General features: G+C 31.4%; 1 pseudogene; it reads left to right on the forward strand.

The window, feature by feature from the left end:
• Nucleotides 1–6622: 6622 nt before the first annotated feature.
• On the forward strand, nt 6623–11256 carry LOC112998123 (uncharacterized; annotated as a pseudogene).
• Nucleotides 11257–19321: the final 8065 nt, after the last annotated feature.

The following is a 19321-nucleotide window of genomic DNA, read 5'->3' on the forward strand; positions in this document are numbered from 1 at the left end:
CTAAAATATCTCAATTAACTCATCACTATCATGATTGTTGTTGTCACCACCATGACTACCGCCGCAACCACCACCATAATTGTTGCCACCATCAACTGCCACCACCATCGTCATCAATTGTCATCACCTCTATCGCTATGACCTTCTTCGTCGTCGTTGTCACCACCATCATCAACTGTTACCGTTGTTGCTACCATGACTGTGGCAATGGTGGTGGTAGTTTTGACTATGACAACAGTTATGTCGGTGAATGTGGTGACAATCATAGTGATGATGATGAGTTAATGATAGTTGAGATATTTTAAAACATAATTTGCTTGATGAATCTTTTAGAGATTCAATGGTTGTATTAAATTTTTAAATATTTTAATTTCAATTGTCTATTAGTTTTAATCATAATATAATGGTTGTTATTAATTTTTCTCATGTTCCCACATAAAAAAATATCCTAAAATAAGTCATATATATATATATATATATATATATATATATATATATATATATATATATATATATATATATATTCATTTTTCTTCAATCTCCGCCTGCACGCCTTATTGTTTAGTTTTGTTTACCTATTGTGGCATTCTTGCAAAGATTCGGCATTGATGAAAATAGAGAAGAAATGATTGGTAAATTAATATCTTATTTATTTATTTTTCTTCATTATTTTCCTCTCATTTTTTATTCTCTTATTAAATGTTTTTACTTTTAATTATTTTCTATTTATTTTCTTCGACCATACCTTACATACCCTTTATTTGATAAGTATTGGCATCTTTCGACATTTAAAAGAGACATGATAAGATATGTTATGTAATGATGTAACATACTATAAAGATAAACATTCTATTTATATTTATATGATTGAGATGGAATACAAGAGAGTGAATTACAAGATTAAACCTTCAAACAGTAATGCAATATAAAAAGTTTCTAACTTTATAAGTTCATAATATGTAACTGATTTAACATAAATAAAAATATATATTAATTTTCTAATTATAATCATTGAGCTTACTTAAATTGTATACTTATATTCTATTAATACATCTTATAAATATAATATACATGTAAAATATTTAATACGACAATAAATACATGATAAAGTAAATTTTCTAGTCAATGCAAATCACAATCAATTATAACTAACATGGTTCATAATTTGACATGCCTACTATATATATATCATTTTGTCAATGTGCCATATCAGAGCACTGTTTTAGTTCTTTGCTGATTGACTAAAAATTTTAAACTATGTGTACTAGTAGAGAAACATTTTTATCAATTAAAAAAATCAATAATTTTAACATTATAATGCTCGTCTGTTTGGAACCTCCAAAAGGCTAATGCACCATGCTCATGTCACTGTTATATATACTAGCACAGAAATTATACAATTGGTATCATTGCATGTGGATGAAATCATATTTCTTTCCTCACAAACAAAATTCGTTGTTAACGTTTGACTATTCTTTATTGAAACGTCTTCTCCACATGGAATAATGTATTTTTTTATATTTTAATTTTTGGTAAATTTCCACGTGTGGAAGAATTCAAGTTAAAATATCCCCTTAAATTTATTTAGCAACTTAATTCCCCTCTTTCCACACAAATCATTTCCATCCATATATTTTTCTCATTCTCTTAAGCTTGTCTCCCTCAAACATGATGCATGTGATCATATGATAATGCACAACGTGTGATATATAAAGGATTCGTTTTGGCATATTAATGGCTTTAATCATTAATTATGTTATCGATGGACTCAGAGAATTGAAACGATCTAGCATAAAAATATATTTGATTCAAAGAAAAGCAATGTAACAAGTACACGATGTTTATTTTTATTTTATTTTATTTTACTTCCACACAGTATGTGAATTCCTAGTTATAGGACTTGTCCTTTTAATTCATATCCACCGTCTCTCCCTTGCTATTTTAAATTAAAAAGCCATTATCCCTAAATTTGTTGTAATAGAAAAAAATCATAATTAAACATTAAGATTATGTTTGATAAAATTAACTGAAAAATTAATTAAAAATTAAAAATTTAGTTAGTAACTCAAAGATAGAAGCTGAGAAGTTAATTTATTAAATTACAAGTGTTCAGTAAAATTAATTATTTAAGTAATTAAAAAATGTAAAATGATAAGAATAAAAAAAATATAAAAAAACTAAAAAATAGAAACTAACTGTATCAAAAATGTTTATTCAAGTAATGTCTCAAAAAATGCTAGAAGTTATTAAATTATTTATCAAATAGTAAAAAAAATTCAATTAGTAAAAAAAACTAGAAGCTAATTAAAATGGTTTGCCCAAACATAACTTAACTATATATAAAATCATTAATACTTTACAAAATTAGTTTATTATTCATATGATATATGTAGACCACTAAAGTCGTGGGTTGGAGTGATCCTCAATCTCTTAAATAAGATCTGGCTTTCAAATCTTGTGAATGAAAAAAAGTAATTGGGAAGAGAGACCCACTAAAAATAGATAGTCAGATTTCTCGGCAAAGATTAGTTATTAATAAAATTGATAGATATTTCACGGTAAGAGATAATTTTCCCTCAAGTTCTTTATCAATAAAAAAGTAAAAATAAAATAACATTTGTAAAAATTAAACATTAAAACAAAATTTACCAATATTTATAAAAATAAAAAACATATTTTACTCGATTACCAAGAGTACTAAGTAATTACATCCTATAACATATTAAATAACCTCTTCAAAGGAAACTTGGAATTTTCAGATTAATCTATAGTATTACACATGAAGAGTTAGGCGAATCGATTATAAAAGATTTCACTTAAAATTTAAATTTTATTTAAATAATTAGCTTGGATCTTTAATGTAAACATTTATTGAATAGATCACGGAAGTAAAATTTTAATTTTAATAAAATAAAAATACCAAAAACAACAAAATAATTACACATTATATCCTCAATATTGCAAAGCTTCAATCATTTTGTCCTTTTAATTTTTGAAAATGTCATTGTTTTCAGTTTTAAATACTTATTATTATTATTTTACAATATATAAAATTAAAATGAATAATTTTATAAAATGAAGAATTTAAATAACTAACCTCTATATATAAGAGTAATTTTTAAGAAATAAAATAGGAGTAAATTTTTACTCCTGAACAATCAGATCATATATATAAAGCTGTTTATGAACATTCCAGGTTTAATTTTTATACATTCAGAAAAATAATCACACACAGAAATTTATGCCACAGCTTTTGTGGCGCACTAAATTATATTGTCGGATCCACTCAGAAATACCCACATATACACGGTCAAAAACCACCAGCTAGCTAACTAGCTGCGGGAAGAAGAATCTAGCTCATGAACACATCAATAAGAATAATCGAGAGAATCCACCGACACCAAGACATTCTGGTTTAATTTAGTGGTGCAAATTAAAACAAGGCCTGCTGCATCCCCGTACGCCATTAATCACATCCCAGTCACTTTCCTCTCGTTAATCACTTCCATAACTTGTGGTGCACAAACAAATATGCCTTCTTTTTATTTTCCTTCTATAATCTATAATAGCATCACCAACATCATCTATAGTAATTTGCTAGGATATCTTACATTACATACGCTACAATCTCATGCTGTTCATATTTAAATAATATAAATACTTACTCTCAAAGATATATCAACACAATGATCATTTATGTTTAGTCCATTCAAGACTGTTTAATTCCATACCCTTGTAGAGGAAGTTAATATTAAGATTAAGGAACACTTACCTATATATGGGTTGTTCCACTCCACTAATATGTTTTTTTTTTCCAAGTGAATATTATAATTGTCATATCATCATTTAATCATGTAATTATGAATGAGTGCTTGAATCTTCATCAATTCAAAAATTAGGATCCTACATAAGAATATAAGGTTGACCTAATTTTGGGAGGGTACAAGGTCGATCTAATAGAAGGTTGACTTGCTTTAGTTCACCATGGACTTGAGGTTCACTCAAGAGTTTAGTATTCTAGAGTCTAATAATTTAGCCCTTGATGAGGTTGGCCTAAGTTTTTGCAAGGTCTTATATATATACATACTTCAAACAATCTGAGCCTATATATATACTTATGAATGATAAATAATAAACACCCAACTAGATCCTAAATGTAAAAATATATACTAGCTAGTCTACTTTCTATCTATACATTTTTTAGGCCGTAAATTTTTTTTGGACTTTTTGGTCTTTCCAACTTTTTCTTTTCAACTCTTCCTTCTTCTTCTACTCATAATTGTTTAAAATTCAAAATTATAAACTGCAGAAGTTAAATAGCGGAGCAAAGAAGCAGAGGAACGAAGCAACTTGACTGAATGCTGTTACTGTTGAAATCGGTGAGAGAAATACCTTTTTTTTCTTTCTTCTGTTTTTTTTCCGGCGTTCGTGGTTATGTTGTTTTGAAAATAAATACCTATTTCGGTTTCATCTATTTTTGGCTGATGAATTTGGGGATGGAGGTGTATTTGTTTCCCTTGGTGTTTGTCTTTTCATCTTCTTCTTCTTCTTCTTCTACTCATAATTGTTTAAAATTCAAAATTTAGAACTGCAGAAGTTAAATAGCAGAGCAAAGAAGTAGAGGAACAAAGCAAAGATCTTTGACTTGACCGAATGTTGTTGTGATTGAAATCGGTGTGAGAAATACATTTTTTTCTTTCTTCTGTTTTTTTCGGCGTTCGTGGTTATGTTGTTTTGAAAACAAATACCTATTTCAGTTTCATCTATTTTTGGCTGACGAATTTGGGGATTGAGGTGTTTTTGTTTCACTTGGTGTTTGCGTTGACTTCAAGGAACGTGAAAATTTTACAGCGGGAAAAGTCGTCGTTTAAGGTATATGGGCTTTGAATGTCATGAAAATAACTTTGCATATGTGAAGATATGTTTGTAGTTAATGGAATAATACTTGTGCTTATTGCTAATACATAACACTTAGTCATGATACCGACCTAAGCTGAAAACATTACATGTATCCTGTGGGACTCATGTCAGTTTCAAACATGAAATTTATTTTTACCTAAATTTAGTCTTGCTTTTGCTTATTTTAATTGTTGAAATTTGTTTTGCTTATCAGGTGTTTGAAAAAATGTTTCTAATAGAATCAAGGTCTTTTTTGGTTTAATTTTTTTTTGTTTCAGTTATTGTATATTGTTCCTTTTTTGGTATAAGGCTTGACTAGGTTGCATTTCTGTGCTTCGTTTGAACAAAACCTTATTAAGCTTGAAGGACCCGAAAAGTTTCTTCACAATAGTTTCTTTCAGATTTCACACTGGTTTGTTTCAAACATGAAATTTATTTTTACCTAAAATTAGTCTTGCTTTTGCTTATTTTAATTGTTGAAATTTGTTTTGCTTATGAGGTGTTCGACAAAATATTTCTAATAGAATCAAGGTCTTTTTTGGTTCAATTTTTTTGTTTCAGTTTTTGTATATTGTTCCTTTTTTGGGCTTGACTGGGTTGCATTTCTGTGTTTCGTTTGAAAAGGATCTTATTAAGCTTGAAGGACTCGAGAAGCTTCTTCACAATAGTTTCTTTCAGACTTCACACCGGTTTGTTTCAAACATGAAATTTATTTTTGCCTAAAAAAGTCAATGGTTCGTATATATGTACCTTTTCTTTGCTTGCTTATGATTTTGGGTGTTTATACACCAGTTTGATTACAATATTCTTATTCTTTTTCTATTTCATCCTTTTGATTTATATTCTTATTCTTTTTCATTGTTTATAAGATTAAGAACCTGCATTTTAGAATTAAGATTGAACATATGTGAAAATAAACTAAACCAAGTGAACTAATATACTTTTATTGTCCAAGATAATGGATAAAGAAAATAATTCCAGGAACAATGATGCAGCTCAAGCAAACTGAAAATGAAGATTATATTATGTGACAAAGGTGTTTGTAAACCTTCAACTAGAGAAAAAAGTAAAAAGTTATGTGCTGACACATATTCTAGAAGAAGGACACCACTAGGTGATACAACACTAAACATAATCAGCCAACAGTCTAAGATTAATAATCATATTAATCAAGTGTGCACTCAACCAAGTCACACTTATTATTTTCAAAGTCATCGATGCACAACTGTGATGCACTTGGCAGGGGTCAATTTAATGTCAAAGTTTGATGCTTCCAATGTGAATAACTCCACTACTGATTACATTGAGAAAACCTGCAATTTGGTGGAAGATTTGTCAAATTTGAACTATTCAACATCAGCACTGCGATCTTCTCAAGGAACAACAAATACCAATTTTTTAGATGAAAGCACTGATCTTGATACAGATAACAATGTAGAATATACCAAATCTTCTCCTCAGTTGGAATAGATACAAGGTATAAGATTGAAAATAATTAAGAGCTTTGGCATGCTTTTTATCACCTGATTAGTTTATCCATGTTACAAACAATTTTTTTCAACGTAATGCAGACTTAATTTTTGAAAAGAATTTTGATTTTGAGGAAGATGACCTATTTACCAATCCCACACTAGTTTTTGTTGATGACCTACTAAAAGGTATTGTATATTGTATATTGGTTATCAATTTAACTCAGTCTCAATATCTAATATGAATTTTATTCATTGTTGGATATTTTGATATCGGGGATCCAATAATCCAATGTACATGTTGCCAAGCTTATATGTGGTTTCAAGAAAGAACACAAAAACACAAACACACTACAATCCCCAAATTTTATCTTTGTTGTGGTGATGAAAAAGTTCAACTCCCTCTTTTGAAAGATCCACCTCCTTTGCTCCAGCATCTTATATTTGATAACAATGCTAATGATAGCAGAAATTATCAACAACATATTAGGATTTATAATATGATGTTTGCATTTACATCACCAGGGGCTAAGCTTGATAGATCTATTAGCAAATGGTGCAGGACCACCAACCATATGGATACAAGGTCAATCATGTCACCGAATATGGAGTTTGTTACCTCTTTCTGGCCATGCGCCTAAGTTTGTACAACTTTACATTTATGATATAGAAAATGAGATACATAATCGGATTCAATCAATCGAGTATGTATAAACCTTCTGATAACAATAATTAAAATTTTAATGTAGTTTATTCTATTATCTTAGTGTTAGATACTATACTAGCAATGCCTTAATGGTACTTTAATTAATGTAGGAACCAAAAGAACATCGATGCTAAAATTGTGTCTAAGTTATCAGCCATGCTAGATGAATACAATGTACATGGAAAGTTCTTTAGAATGGCGAAGGAAAGTCTAAAAAGTGAACATGTTCATGATCTAAAACTGAAGCTAATTTCTAACAGAAATAAAGATGGTAGAATATATAACATACCATCTGTATCTAAAGTTGCTACCCTAATTGTTGGGGATGTTGATACAGGTTCCAAGAGAAATATTATTATGGAGATGCATAGTGGAAAACTTCAACGAATTGATGAATTGCATACTTGCTATTTAAGTTTTCAATACCCTCTTTTGTTTCCTTACGATGAAGATGGTTACAGACACGATGTTCTTCACCGATCAACACATACTTCTAAAAAAAGGATTCAACTTACAATCAAGGAGTGGCTATGTTTTAGAATCCAAACTAGAGCAAATGAGGCACAAACTCTACTTCGGTCTAGGAGACTTTTTCAACGGTTCCTGGTAGATGGTTATGCAATACTATAGGCAAAGAGACTTAATTTCTTTAGAAGGAATCAAGCAAAACTAAGAGTTGACAAATATTGTAACTTGATTGAATCACAACAAGGTGTCCAAACTTAAGGTTCAAGCAGAGGAAAAAGAGTGATTTTACCTTCATCATCCATAGGAGGTTGACACTACATGGATCAACTTTATTTTGATGGAATGACTATATGTAGCCATCTTGGATTTCCAGATTTGTTTGTTACTTTTACATGTAATCCTTGTTGGCCAGAAATTGAAAGGTTCTTGAAGTCTATGGATTTGAAAGCACCTAACCGGCCTGATATAGTGTCAAGAGTATTCAAAATCAAATTTGAAGAACTTTTGGTAGACTTGACAAAGAAACATATTTTGGAAAAAGTGGTTGCATGTATGTCACATTTTCTCTTTCAATACAAATTAAAAATTATTCATTGACCTTTTAGACAATAGAATTATAAGTTACTGAAATATGTTTAATTTTGCTTTCTTTACAGATATGTACATAATTGAATTCCAAAAGCGAGGGTTACCACATGCTCACTTGCTTATCTTCCTACATCCATAGAGCAAATACCCAACTGCTAAAGATATAGACCGAATCATTTTAGCTGAAATTCCAAGTGAACAAGATGAACCTAAGTTATACAATTTAGTGAAAGCTCACATGATTCATGGTCCCTGTGGTTCATCCAACAAATCATCACCATGCATGAAAGGTGGAAAGTGTTCTAGGTATTATCCTAAGAAGTTCCAAAATTCAACCATTGTTGATCAAGATGGTTATCCGATTTACAGGCGAAGAGACAATGGTCATACTATTTTGAAAAATAGTGTAATAGTTGACAATCGTATTGTTGTCCCTTACAATCCCATGTTATTATTAAAGTTTCAAGCACATATTAACATGGAATGGTGTAACCAGAGTACATCAATTAAGTACTTATTCAAGTACATCAACAAGGGTTATGATAGGATTACAGCAGCCATCGTTCCAACTGAGCACTAAGTATCATGTTCTGGTAGGGTAGTTGATGAAATTCAGCAATACCTGGATTGTAGATATATATCACCAACAGAAGCTTGCTGGAGAATTTTTTTCTTTTCCTATTCATAGCAGGAAACCAGTTGTTGAAAGGTTATTCTTTCACTTATCTGGAAAACAAGCAGTCTATTTTAAAGATAACGAAATGATTGATGATGTTCTTTTAAACCCAAGTGTTATCGAATCGATATTCACCTCCTGGATGGATGCAAATAGAAAATATCCAGAGGCAAAGAATCCAACCTATACTCAGTTTGTGTTCAATTTTGTCTATGTCAAAGCTAGAAGAACTTGGAAACCATGCAAGTCAGGTTATACAATTGGAAGGTTGATGTGGGTTCCTCCAAGCACAGGTGAGTTATATTTTCTTAGATTAATGTTAACTGTTGCAAAAGGACCATGTAGTTATGAAGAAATTAAGATTGTGGGAAACATTAAATATCCAACTTTCAAGGAAGTATGTTTTGCTATGGGTTTCATTGGAGATAATAAGGAATACATTGAGGCAATTAGAGAAGCTTATTATTGGGGTTCACTTTTTGAGGAAACTGTTTGTGACTATGCTGCTGTCAAATAACATTAATAAACCCGAAGATGTCTGGATAAAAGGCTGACATTGGCTTTCAGATGGGATTTTGTTTCAGCAAAGAAGAATGTCAAATATTCAAGGTAAATACTGAATCAAGTATTGACAAATACGAGTCATGTTTTACTATTTGTATTTGATTACTTATTATAATGTGTTATATGTATATATTTGTAGTTTGTTGATCAAGAGTTATAGAATTTAACTTTGATTGAGATTGAGAAATTACTGGAAAAAATAGAAAAAGCATAAAAAACTTTCCATCGATACCTTATCCACAACATTATGTCACAACACATTTGGGAAATAGGCCGATTTATGAAGAGCTAGATTATGATGTTAATGAATTGAAATCTAAATTTGATAATTACTTTAAATCTCTTATAGGTAAAAGAAAACTTTTAAATGTACAAATAAAGGATGTATTGATTAAATTTTTCATTTCAAGTACTGTTTTTTCTTCTCTAATATTATATATTTTATTTAACTACTTCTATAGATGAGCAAAGAAATATATTTGATAGAATTATGACAGTTGTGGATAGGCAGGAATGTAGGATATATTTTTTATACGACTACGGTGGTACAGGAAAAACCTTCATGTGGAAAACATTAACTTCGACATTAAGAAGTCAGCGACAGATTGTGTTTTAACAGTGGCTTCAAGTGGAATAGCATCATTATGGTTACCTAGAGGGTGAACTGCACACTCTAAATTCAAGGTTCTCGTTCCTACTTTTGATAACTCAATTTGCAATATTCACCAAGGTAGTGAATTAGCTGAGCTTTTGAAAGTGACAAAGTTGATTATATGGGATGAAGCACCTATGGCCCATAAATTTTGCTTTGAAGCACTGGATAAAAGCCTGAGAGACATCATGGGACTTGGTAATGAATCATCTACAATATTTGGAGGAAAGGTCATTGCTTTTGGTAGAGATTTTCATCAAATATTACCGGTCATTCCAAGAGGAAGCCGATCTTATATTATTCATTCAACGATTAATGCATCATATATATGGGATCATTATGAGATGTTGATTTTAAAAAAAAACATGTGTTTACAGTCTAGTATGGACAACTTATATGCAAGTGAACTCAATAGATTTTTCCCAGTGGATACTTGATATTGGAGATGGAATATTTTTTGAACCAAATGATGGTTATGCTATAATAGAGATCCCGCAAGAGCTTCTCATCTTAGATTTTAATGACCTTATACATGGCATTGTCAGTAGCACCTACCCAAATCTAATGGACCAATACAATAAAGAGGAGTATTTGCAATGTAAAGCTATTTTGGCTTCTACAACTGTTATTGTTGATGAGATAAATGATTATGTTCTATCATTAGTGTTAGGTACTAACTTATTTATTATAGTTTATGCATAATTGAATTAGAAATAAATGCTGCAAACATAAAACATCCTACATTAGTCTGTCCATTTTTCTAATAAATGTAGGAGGTGAAAAAGAATATTTAAGTTTAGATATGGTAGATAAATCAGATGCAGCTGTTAGCCAAGCATGGGAAGCACTTACTCCTGAATTTCTAAACTCTCTTAGGACATCTGGACTTCCTAATGATAAAATTAAACTTAAAGTAGGAAGTCCAATCATGGTTTTAAGAAATATAGATCAATTTGAAGGTTTGTGTAATGACACAAGACTAATTGGGACAAGATTAGCAAACCATGTCTTCCAAGCAAAAATCATTGATGGAAACAAAAATGGAAATATGATATATATTCCAAGAATGTGTATGTCTCTATCACAGTCACCATGTCCTTTTAAATTGATTAGGAGACAATTTCCTATCATGCTATCATATGCCATGACAATAAACAAATCCCAGGATCAATCACTAGAATGTGTTGGAATTTACTTAGTTCAAACTAATATTGAGGTGTACATTCTACTTTGAATTAAGTCTTACTTCAATTCTCAAGTTCTACTTTTAGGAATGTGATGGATGATTTTGGAGATGTTTTGTCCAATTCATCAGTTTGACATTCTTCTAGAAATGTAAGTTGTTCTAAACATCTACTGCAACTTCCAGTTCTATTTCATTTAATTAAGTTTAATTTTAGTTCTCATCTTGAACTACCACTAAAAGATTACTCATAAGATTTTATGAATCTGATCAATACAATAATTTACTCAATTAGGTAACTGAATTTGCAGGTTAGGAAATCAAAACACGAGACTAACAATGATTAATTTTTTGGGTTACATTTTCATAATAGAACAACTATTAAGGTTCAATCTTTTATTTTGTTGTATATCTTTTCACTCATTGTTCCTAATTATTATTTTAAAAAATGAATGGCTTCAACCTCAAGAAGGTGGAGAATGTGATTAGTTTCCCAAACCTCAGTCACCTGATGCAACCAACTAAGAAGAGATCTTATTTGAAGCAACCTTGACCAAGTACAAAGCAATAGGAAGCCAATTCATATGGTTAAATTTTTTTGTCTTTCACTTATTTTATTTCCACTTTTAATTTGGAATACAATTATTTCAATTCTTTGCATACCCAAAATTTTTGGTGGTTATTATATTTCATTTTTGCCAGAACTTACCCTTCCATGTTGTGAATTTCTTAATGCAAGCTAAATTTGATTCAATCATGCTTGAGTTCTTGGGTGGAGTTATTACTGAATGCAAAGGTCTGATCCATCAACTTCATAATAACACAATGAAGATTGGAAAATGTTGAAAGCGTTACTGCAAATATAACAAACTACAGGAGGTGATTGGAGTGACAAAAGTTAACTAAGAGTTATTGAGTTTGGGTTTAATGTTCTATTTTACAACAATAGTTTCACTTATTATTACATTTTGTGTTTATTATCATTGTATCTCTTTTGGTTTGCCACTTATTATCGTTGTATCGCGAACTTCCTTAGTATATTATATATTCTTTCCAAATAAAAAATATGAGTCTACATCTAATTGAATTGAGTTAAAGACACTACACATATTATTATCAATTAAGTCAATTAAATTCTTAAAAGTACTACACAAATGATAATAAAAAATGTGTACATGTATAAATATAAAGGATGCTCGTGTGGATGCACGGGTAGAATACTAGTTATTATGTATATCATGAGACTAGGCTAATGAGAGGGTTCAGTGGTTGTTATTTTTCCCCCCTGTAGGAATCAAACATGATACTAAAATGTTTATGACACTCATACATATTATTTAACCAATTAAATTAGATCTCTTTTGTGATTCAGTGGTTGTTATAATTTCTCTTTCATGAACCATCACGTGAAGGCCAGAACTAAATGTGGTAGTAAGCCTCGAAGAGAAATGAGGGTTAATCCCACAAGACAACGATGACACCAACTCGATGTGGAACTTCCTCAGCAACAAAACCACCACACTTTTCATCTCCTTTAGATCCATTTCCTTCCCCACACACACCCTCAACCCGACTTGAAAAATTGGGTACTCGAATGGATTCATAGGTTGAAATACCCCATCCTTTAGCCACCTTTGTGGCTGAAACTCCATAGAATCACAACCTCATATCTCCTCCAACCTCCCCATTGCGTAGGGGTGGTAAGTAACCTTAGTTCCACTCTCAACTTTGTCTCCATTGGGTAACTCATTGTCCTCCAAACAAAACTTTGAATCAAACTGAATTGGTGGAAAAAGCCTCATGCTTTTGTGTGCCACAACTTGCAAATAGTGCAATTGCTTAAGCTCTTGGAAGCTTGTGAGATCCTTGTTGTGTCCAATTACACGATCTGCTTCATCATGATGTTAGAATTAATGTCTCATGTAGCAAGCATGTGACTTATGTAGAGACTAATAAATAAATAATTAATAATTAAAGACTAAATTATAATTGGGTTAAATATGAGAAATTTCTAGAGGTAACTATTACTTGATGGGGGTAGTGGTTATAAAAGGGGTCAATACCCACTAACGTAAAACAAGGTCCCCTTCCTAACAAAAAAATGTTCTCTCTAACCCCTAGCCATCACAATCATAGAGAGATAGAAAGAACAGTCAAGGAAATGAAATCTTGTTTCTCTCTTCTTCCAAGGAATCAAAGTGTACCGGAGAGTAGCCTCACTATGGAGAAAGATACGCACTGTTTAACTATTATTTATGAGAATCATAGGTTTTAAGATCTTATTGGTTTCTTATAATTGTTAATCTAGGGAACCCTTAAGATTTATATGTTGTATCAGAGCATGAGTTATGAAATTTATGATTCTCCAATAATGATTTATTTTCTCCCAATTATGCATAAACCACAATTATGAAATTTAAGGATTTTATTTTTCCGCTGCAAATATGGTTTTTTGTAAATAAAAAAAGGGAGATTGTTGATTTTTTTTCCCGAGAAAGTATAATATTGGGGAAAGAAATCAATTTTATATTGCTAGCTTTCATGATTTTGATTACTGCACAAATTCTAATTTTCTTATGAATGAAAGTTGTCTCCTTGCCATGTACGATTCTTCCTTTTTTTGGGGAATGAATGGAATGAAAATCAAAATTCCTCTCTCTGCCGGCATGTACGTTTTTTATTTTAATTGAAAGGAATTCTTTGGAATTGTTATTCCAACCCACTTTTTGCCATTCTCAATCCCATGTACTCATTTTTTTCAATATTATTATTAAACGTGATTAAAGGATTGAAAGTTTATGCCTTGTAAATAAATTAACGTGAATGCTTTAAAATTGTTGGTAGCAATAAATATGTATATGATATATATTTGCTTGAACGTGATTGGATTTTTATTATTTTATTGGTTATAATGTGAATGTATTGTATTTATTTGGCCTAGAATGAAATTAATAAAATGACTATGAATTATGAATAGCAATAAGTATGTGCAAGACATATATTTGGTTGGAATTAAGTGTATAATGGATTTGTTAGTCACCAAAGTGGTCAAATCTATAAGGTTACTTAATTCCAAATTAATGGTTATTTCAATTACTCATAGAATAATGAATGCTAAATTATATGATTATTGGTTTATAGATAATTGAAATTTATTGTTATAAGGCATTTATGGATCGCCCAAAGGTTGATTATTTGTTTTTATAATTTATGAATATAATTGTAAGTGATTTGTGTGTATCATTAGTTTTATTTATATACCCAAAGGAAATAAGTACTACTAATTGGTGCATATTTAATTTCCAAATAGTGTTAAGAATTTTATTAGCATCATCATGTTTGTATGTTGTGTGTTGGTGTATCACCCAAAGGAGAACATCAATATACATTGATTGTTATTTGAATGAATGTATGACATGTGTTTTATGTCTCAAAATGCTTATATGAATTTTATTATGTAGTACCTGTTCTCAATTCATTGAATTCTCATGTATCATCTGTGCCAATTTTTAATGGCTTAACGTCTTTGACTGGAATGAGCAAGTCCAATTTCATCTTGGTGTTTTGGATCTTGATCTTGCTATATTGGAAGAGAAACTTGCTACTATTACTAATGCTAGTAGCAATGAAGAGAAAATACATTATAAATCTTGGAAAAGATCTAACAGACTCAGTCTAATGTTCATGAGAATGACTATTGCAGATAGTATAAAGACAACTCTCCCTAAGACCGATAGTGCTAAAGAGTTTATGGGGTTAGTAGGAGAGCACTCTCAAACAACTGATAAGTCTTTTGCTGGGACATTAATGAGTACATTGACCACCATGAAGTTTGATGATTCGCGTACTATGCATGAACATGTCATTAAGATCACAAATATTGCAGCAAGACTTAAGACCTTGAGAATGGCTGTGAATGAGAACTTCCTTGTTCAATTTATTCTGAACTCATTATCGTCTGAGTATGGCCTGTTCCAAATGAGCTATAATACCATGAAAGATAAATGGAATGTGCATGAATTGCACAGTATGTTAGTTTAGGAAGAAACGAGGCTTAAGAATCACGGAAGTCACTCAATCCATTATGTAAGCCACCAAGGGAATCAAGGAGCTAGAAAGAAATTTGTGAAGAAGCATGATAAAGGAAAATAGCCATTAAAGATCAATGAAAACCTATGCAAATCCAGAAGAAGGCATCAAAGAGCAATAATTGTCATTTTTATGGGAAATCTGGACACTTCTAGAAGGATTGCCCTAGGCATAAGTCTTGGTTCGAAAAGAAAAGTGAGCTTAATGCTCTTGTATGTTTTGAATCAAACTTAATTGAAGTTCCCCATAATACATGGTGAATTAAGTCTGGATGTACGACTCATGTCTCTAATACTATGTAGGGATTCCTTACAATCCAAACCATAAGTCCAAATGAGAAGTTCGTCTTTATAGGGAATAAAGTGAAAACTCTAGTGGAAGTAGTCGAGACTTATCGTTTAAAACTTGACACTATACATCATTTAGATTTACTAGAAACTCTTTATGTACCTAGTTTATCTAGCAATTTAGTTTCATTATCTAAACTTGATGTTACTGGATACTCTTTTAATTTTAGTAATGGATGCTTCAGTTTATTTAAGCATAATCATCTCATTGGTATTGATGTTCTTTGTAATGGTTTATATAAATTGAAATTAGATGATTTGTATACCGAAACTGTTTTAACTCTGCATCATAGTGTTGGCACTAAACGTAGTTTAGTGAGAACAATATACTTTCTTGTGGCATAAAGGTTTAGGTCACATTTCTAAAGAAAGAATTGAAAGATTAATAAAGAATGAAATTCTTCCTGATCTAGATTTTACGGATTTAAATATTTGTGTGGATTGTATTAAGGGAAAACAAACAAAACATACAAAGAAAGGAGCTACAAGAAGCCCTCAGCTTCTGGAAATTGTGCATATTGATATTTGTGGGTCTTTTGATGTTAATTCTTTCAGAAAGAAAAAATACCTTATCACCTTTATTGATGACTATTCATGTTACGATTATGTCTACTTACTGCAAGAGAAATCTTAGGCAGTGGATGTCTTAGAAATTTACTTGAATGAAGCAAAAAGACAATTAGATAGAAAAGTGAAAGTTGTTAGATTTGATAGAGGCAGTGAGTATTATGGAATATACAATGAAATTGGGAAACACCTAGATCCATTTGCTAAACTCCTTCAGAAACGTGGCATTTGTGCGCAATACACAATGTCTGGTACACCACAATAAAATGGTGTATCAGAAAAGCGTAATAGAACTTTAATGGATATGATTAGGAGTATGTTAAGCAATTCAACTTTACCCATATCTTTGTGGATGTATGCCTTGAAAATTGTCATGTATTTGTTGAATATGGTTCCTAGTAAGGTATTTCCAAAGACACCTTTTGAACTGTGGGTGAATAGGACACCTAATATAAGACACCTGCATGTTTAGGGTTGTCAGGCAGAAATAAGGATTTATAATCCGCAAGAAAGAAAATTGGATGCAAGAATAATCAGTGGATATTTCATTGGTTATCTAGAAAAGTCAAAGCGGTATATGTTTTATTGTCCTAATCATAGCATGAGAATTGTCGAAACTGGAAATGCAAGGTTCATTGAAAATAGTGAAATTAGTGGGGGGTATAGTTCCACGAGATGTGGCAATTAAAGAAGTTAGAGTGCAAGTTCCTTTAGCTTGCCTCTAGCATTAAAGTGATTGTTCCTTTAGTTGTTGTTCCAAACAATAATGAAGAACAACAACATAATAATGAGCCCAGGATACACAATGAACCTTGTGGAAGAACCACAAGAAGTAGCATTAAGGAGGTCACAAAGAGAAAAGAGACCAGCTATTTCGAATGACTATGTGGTATACCTACAAGCTATAAGTTGTGATAATTCTGAGAAGTGGTTAAATGTCATGAAAGAAGAGATAAATTTCATGGAACATAATGGTGTTTGGGACCTTGTAGAATTTCCAAAGGGTTGTAAGAGAGTTGGTTGTAAGTGGGTCTTCAAGATTAAGCGTGACTCTCATGGCAATCTTGAACATTGCAAGGCTAGACTTGTTGCTAAGGGATTTACTCAGAAAGATGGCATTGATTATAAAGAGACATTTTCATCGGTCTCACGAAAGGATTCTTTCAGGATTATCATGGGATTAATAGCCCATTATGACTTGGAGCTACATCAGATGAATGTGAAAACTGTCTTTCTTAATGAAGATTTAGAGGAGAATGTTTATATGAACCAACCAATGGGGTTCTTAGTTAAAGGAAAGGAACACATGGTATGCAAATTAAAGAAATCAATATAAGGTTTTAAGCAAGCTTCTCGTCAATGGTATTGGAAGTTTAATAATACCATTGTTTCCTTTGGATTTAAGGAAAATACTATTGGTCGGTGTATATATCTAAAGGTTACTGGGAGTAAGGTTATTTTTCTAATTCTGTATGTTGATGATATCTTGCTTGCAACTAATGATCTTGGTCTTCTTCATGAGACTAAGAAATTCCTCTCTAGCAACTTTGAAATGAAAGATATGGGTGAGGCAAGCTATGTGATAGGCATAAAAATATTCTAAAATAGATCACAAGGATTGTTAGGCTTGTCTCAGAAAACATATATAAATAAAGTACTAAAGAGATTCAAGATGGGAAAATGCTCAGCATCACCTATTCCAATTCATAAAGGAGACAAATTTAGTCTCGCACAATATCATAGAAATGATCTGAAACGAAAACAAATGGAAGCAATTTCATATGCATCATTTGTTGGGAGTATTATGTATGCTTAGTAATCCGGGAATGTTTGGAAGATATCAAAGTAATCCAGGAATGGAACATTGGAAAACTGCAAAGAAAGTTCTGAGATACTTATAGGAAACGAAAGATCACATGCTTACATATAGGAGGTCTGATCATCTTAAGGTGATTGGGTATTCAGACTCAAACTTTGTTGGATGTGCGGATATGAGAAAATCCACTCTTAGCCATGTATTTCTTTTAGGCGAAGGAGTAGTATCGTGGAAGAGTGCAAAACAATCAGTTGTTGCAACATCTACCATGGAATCTGAAGTTGTAGCATGTTTTGAGGCTACAATTCAAGCTAATTGACTGCGGAACTTTATTTCAAGGCTTGAAATTGTTGACAGTATTGCTAGGCCACTAAAAATATATTTTGATAACTCCACAACAATATTTTTCTCTAAGAACGACAAGTACTCTAAGGGTGCTAAGCATATGGAATTGAAGTACTTTGTCGTGAAGGAAGAAGTTCAGAAACAAAGAGTGTCAATAGAACATATTAGCACAAACCTTATGATAGTTGACCCTTTGACAAAGGGATTATCGCCCAAGACATTTATAGAACATGTTGAAAATATGGGCATTATTGTTATTAATGATCATTAAATGTAATTTACCTAATGTATTTTACTGACACTCTAAGCTCATTTATGATATGTTTTTTATTACTTGTTCTCTATGTTTGCATGCACATTTGTATTAGAGTAATGTTAACAGGCTTTGTCTTGAATAAAGACATTATGTTGGACCAATTATGTATTCCTAACTAATGGTCATATTAAGGAGAAGACTAATTTGTAGTACATGGAAGGGACTATGTCGATTGAGTGATATACAATCACCATGACTCGAATTGGTTCCCATTCTTAATCATGAAATTATGATGTATCCAATGTATAGAACAATTTAGTCATTTTAATGCACATTATGTTAGTTTAATCTATTTATTTATTTAGTCCATAATGTTTAGTAATGTCACATGAGCCAAGTGAGAGAATGTTAGAATTAATGTCTCATGTGATAGGCATGTGACTTATGTAGGGACTAATAAATAAATAATTAATATTTAAGGACTAAATTGTAATTGGGTTAAATAGGAGAAATTTCTAGAGGTAATTGCTACTTGATGGGGGTAGTGGTTATAAAAGGAGTTAATTCTCACTAACGCAAAACAAGGTCCCCTTCTTAACAGAAAAATGTTCTCTCTAACCCCTAGCATCACAATCATAGAGAGATAGAAAAAGCAGTTAAGGAAGCAAAATCTTGTTTCTTTCCTCTTCCAAGGAA

The sequence above is a fragment of the Glycine max genome, chromosome 10, assembly GCF_000004515.6.
Source record: "Glycine max cultivar Williams 82 chromosome 10, Glycine_max_v4.0, whole genome shotgun sequence".
Taxonomy (NCBI): domain Eukaryota; kingdom Viridiplantae; phylum Streptophyta; class Magnoliopsida; order Fabales; family Fabaceae; genus Glycine; species Glycine max.